We start from the raw sequence: 4,815 nt of genomic DNA, 5'->3' as shown, positions 1-4,815 counted from the left end.
GACAAATCTACAAAATATACTCTGCCAGGGTGCCAATTTACCATTTCCTAATGTTGATACATATGTAGCATGTACTACAATGCCACTCTGCCAGGAATGAGGCACCCATACCCATTTAAGGCCAGGCAAATCCCAGGAAACAGTGATTACTCACCCCCTTGTGGCTGCTGTGCTGCCCTCAAATGCCCATCCACCTCAGGTTAGGCCACTGCCAAACTACGAGCCATTAGGGAGGTCAGGGTCCGACGGGCACCTCTCCCTCATTGTGAGGACATCCCCAGCTGGGCCTCAGTGGTCTTCCAGGCTCAGCACCTCAGGTCCTCTCACCGCTTGTGACAATGGGTGCTCCACCGGGCATGGACCCCCAGGGTCTGCACTTGCTTGGCAATGGCACGCCAGATCTCTTTTTTCTGATGGGCGTTTACCTGCATGGGTGACACAGACAGAATAAAAAAGTCATGTAGACAGGCACCATACCAACAGCAGTGGCTTATAGATATCAGGCCCACCAAATGCCCACACACACTCATCCTCACGCATCGCACCCATTAATTCCATTTACCCCTGCATCCATTTACCCCCTAACCAGAACACGTATGGCATTCACTCTCACACACACCCCTATCACACATGACTATGCCATTGGGCTCACCTGCTCCTCTGGTGCCCCATACAGCTGTCCATACAGGGTAGGACCCCTTCCACCAGATTCTCAAGCTCTTCCTGGGTGAAATATGGGGCCATATCACATGCAGGACGTGGCATGATGGCTCCCGTAGGCAGTCCACAATAGCTCATGTAGTGGAGGTCTTGCTTGCAGGAAAGTCAGGAGTCAAATGAGCAAGGCTGCAGAAAATAGTGGTCACGGCCGCCTTGTAGAGGACCGTCACCGCCAGTGGTGATCACCATTGGCCCCAGTCCCCCATAGGCAGCAATGTTAACCAATGACAAGTTGTACGGCGGCTGCGACCACCTACTGCCATGATGACATACGCTGCAGACTTAGGTCACTTCCATCTGTTCAGTGCTGCACGACAGGCGGCTGCCATTTTCTGCATATTTCATGCATTGATACAGATAAATAGGTGTGCCCCACACTTTTAACAGCTGAATGCAGAGTAGGCCTATGTTGTGCCATCTTGGTTTGGCTTATACATGTGACATGCATGACAAAGTTGCCTCATATGGCTAGTATGTCAACAGTGTTAGGTGTGTGCGACAATGATATGTAGTGCTAACATGTGTGGAGTGCATATCACATTGTACAATCTCTCCTTTCTATCCTAGATACCATGTCATGAGGATTTTGAGACATGCACCAGTGTAACTCCATGAGTGGACCTGGCAACCCAGTGGACCTTGCAACCCTGGAGGAAAGGCATATAATTCAGTCCCATTGTCCGAATCGTCTGACGATCATGGATCTATTTACCGAGTTGAAGCGTGATCTATTGCCTGCCATACGAAATCCCTATGCCATCCATCCCACAGTTCAAGTTCTGTCAGTGCTACACTTTCTTGCCACAGGCTCCTTTCAGATTACAGTGGGCTTGGCAGGAGGGATGTCACTGCCCACGTTCAGTCTTGTGCTGAAGGATGTACGGTGTGCTTTATTGAAACATATGGAGAGCTACATCAGGTTGTCCCAACAAGGGTTTTTTCCATATGTGAAGGCAGACTTCTATGATATGGGACCCATCCCATGTGATAGAGACCATAGATGGCACCTATGGGGCCTTGGTCCCTACCAGTGACAATGAACAGGTGTTTAGGAACAGGAACAACTACCACTCCTTCAATGTTCAGGTGGTGTGTGTGGCAGACCAATACATTTTCCATGTGACAGCCAAGTTTCCTGGATCTGTGCATGACTTCTACATTCTAAGGAACAGCAATGTCCCCCACATGATGGCACGACTACAGAGAGCGATAGAGCTTGGCTCATTGGTATGTATGCAATTTGATGTGTGTCTCTGTAATGGCACCTGCCATCACAATCGTCCCTGTGACTCATATGGTGACAGGTCCAACCTCTGTACACACAGGTGACTCTGGCTATTGTAACCTTCCCTGGCTGTTAACAGCAGTGAGGTACCCTACCACTGAAGGGGACCTCCATTTCAATGAGGCCCATTGCAGGACAAGGCGTGCAATAGAACATTTGGGCTCCTGAAGGCCAGATTCAGGGGCCTGCATGTTTCTGGAGGTGCCATCCTCTACAGTCCCCAGAAGATATGCCAAATCATAGTTGCTTGCTGCAAGCTTCACATTCTGGCCCTAAGATATCAGATACCCTTACTTGCTGATTTGGATTATCAGTGGTGGTGTAAGGTGTTCCCATCCCTCTGAGGTGACTGAATACATGTAAGCTGCTGACTGAATATGTATCTTCCCTGCCATGTGTACACTCTCTGTAGGTTGCAAGTTTGACATCTCCTATGGACAGCCCTGTATTGCGATGTGTGCCATTCATTCTCCTAGTCTAATTCATTCCAGTAAGTGACTGTGTTCAGTTTATCCTTGGCACTCCTAACTATTGTTTGGTCCATTCAATTTAATTGGCCTTTGGTTACTGTTCACAGAGTTGAGTTTAGCACAATACAGATGGCTGCTAGTGTGTTTTGTGATGTATTACTTGAGACTTGGTGATGTAGAAGTGATATTTGTTGTACCCTGTTTAAATGGGTATCTACACTGGACAGGACAACTATGTACTGAAGATGTGCTTTGTGCGATACCATGCCTACAAGCCTGATGGTAGTCTCTGTCATGACTTTTTTGCAGCTTGGATATTTGGATTTACTGTGGTGTGTGGCCGTACTGGTGGCTCCCTTACATCTAACCGGGCCATTTCTGTTGTACTGGGTCTCCTGCAGAGGATGCTTCCTTCTGCAGTCCATGTCACTGCCTGTTGGATTAGGGGGCCATACCCACATGACATTTTGCAGACCAAACATTTGGATGTGTGCAAAAAAGAAAAATTATACTTGGTGGCCCAGCTGATGGTAGTACAGGTCCAGTGTCCATGGGCCATTGGAAAATGGAGTAATGTCAATGCACAGTCAACAGGAAGTCTCAGTGGCACACAAAGGAGTGTAATCAGGAGAAGGTCACTTCCTGTCAGTCGGTTTGGTCTTGGCATCTGCTCCAGCCGAATGTCTGGCTGGACATCCATGTTTGCAGGGAGATTCTTCAGCTACAGAGGAAGGGGTCACTGATCCCTGGGGTTCCCCTGGCAGATCCTCAATTCCACTAGCAGCTGCAGATGTAGATGGCTCTGATTTGATATGCCTAGTGGAAGGGGCCTGCTGGTGGGTGGGAGAAGCACGAAGGGTGGTGTTGATCCCTTGAGCACCCTTGCAATGGTGGCCATGGTGGCATTGGGGGCCTGCCACTGTTGCATGACCTCCTGGTGGTATTCCCTCTGCAGCCTCTGGTTTGTCCCCAACATGGTTCTTATCTGGCCCATTCTGTCCTGGGATTGATGATATGCTCCCAGGACTTGGGAAATTGCCTCGTGGTCAGGTGACTCACTTGGCTGTCCCAGCCTCTGGCCCACAGGTCCCCTCCTATACCCCCCGCCTCCATGTGCCTGTGCCCCTGACCTGGTGTGCCCACTCCCAGTGTCAGCAGATCCTTCCTTGTCTTGGGTGTCACGGAGTCACTCAGGTCCCCATACTGTGGGGCACACAATTGATTGTACGGTCCTTAGGGGGACAAAGTCCTTTGGGAACAAAGGGTTGGCTGTGATGTGTGAGCCACAGGGTGAGGGGTATGATGTGGGCACGGTGAGGCAGGGAGTAGTAGATTGACCAGGGTTCCCTGATGGGCCAGGTAGGTCATCAGTCTCTAGACATCATGTAGCATTGTCCTCACTGGGGCCTTCATCCTGAGGAGGACTGTCTGTCTCTGGCATCCTCTCTGTGGTGGCAGTGGCAGGGGTACCTGTGGACAGAGTGAGAAAGGGTTAAATGGTGGCCATGTGATAGGTTGTCTGTTTGTCTGATGCATACAGTGGCTTGACTTGATCCCCATCAATGGCAATGACAGGCGCAGCTGTGCTGACACAGTTTGTGGATTGTGACATGTGCACCATGCTCCATGGGGTTATTTTACATTGTGTAGTGCCACTGCATTGCTGTCATTGCCATGTCATGGTCCTCAGTTGAAGCATCCAGTTGTTGTAGCTAGTGCAATAGTCTTACATGCAAGTGATGTGATGTGGAGGGCACATTGCAGGTTTAGCTGTGGATGGGCTTGTGCATTGTGGGAGTGGTATTGACAGTTATTGGATGTGCTGTCCATGCACTTAGCAAGGAATGTGTGGGCACTGGGCCAAGGTGGTGGTGTGGCATGCAGGAAAGGGGCATTAGGAGATAAGGTGGGAGGAGCAGTGGAAGATGGGATGAATTGGGGAGTGTTTGGGTCGTGAGGAAGCATGCTGAACAGGTTGTTTAGTGCCAGGGGAGTGTTAGTTAGTGCAGTCCTCCAGGTATTCCAGTCAGGACCTCAGGATGCAGTATCTCCATGACCTTCTCCTTCTGCGATGCAAGCTATGGGGGAGTATGTGGGGGCCCACCGCCAGTCTTGTGCAGGGCTATCTGGTGTCATGAAGCCATTGAATGCACCTTCCCCCATAGGTCATTTCACCTCTTCCTGATGTCCTCCCTTGTGCATAGATGGTTGCCCACTGAGTTGACCCTGTTGATTATTCTCTGACATTTTCCTGGCTATGGTTGTTTGCTGTACCTGTGCTCCAAACATTTGTGGCTCAACCCTGATGATTTAATCAACCACGACCCTTAACTCATCATC

General features: G+C 49.9%; 1 non-coding gene across 1 annotated transcript; it reads right to left on the bottom strand.

The window, feature by feature from the left end:
* Positions 1 to 446: 446 nt before the first annotated feature.
* On the bottom strand, positions 447 to 531 carry LOC138247547 (small nucleolar RNA SNORD86). The gene has a single exon (XR_011194568.1). It is a non-coding gene; the product is annotated as a small nucleolar RNA SNORD86 (small nucleolar RNA).
* Between the last annotated feature and the right edge of the window lie 4,284 nt (positions 532 to 4,815).

The sequence above is a fragment of the Pleurodeles waltl genome, chromosome 7, assembly GCF_031143425.1.
Source record: "Pleurodeles waltl isolate 20211129_DDA chromosome 7, aPleWal1.hap1.20221129, whole genome shotgun sequence".
In the NCBI taxonomy this organism is placed as follows: Eukaryota; Metazoa; Chordata; class Amphibia; order Caudata; family Salamandridae; genus Pleurodeles; species Pleurodeles waltl.
Note: the sequence above shows the minus strand (reverse complement) of the source record. Positions and strands in the feature narration are given on the sequence as shown.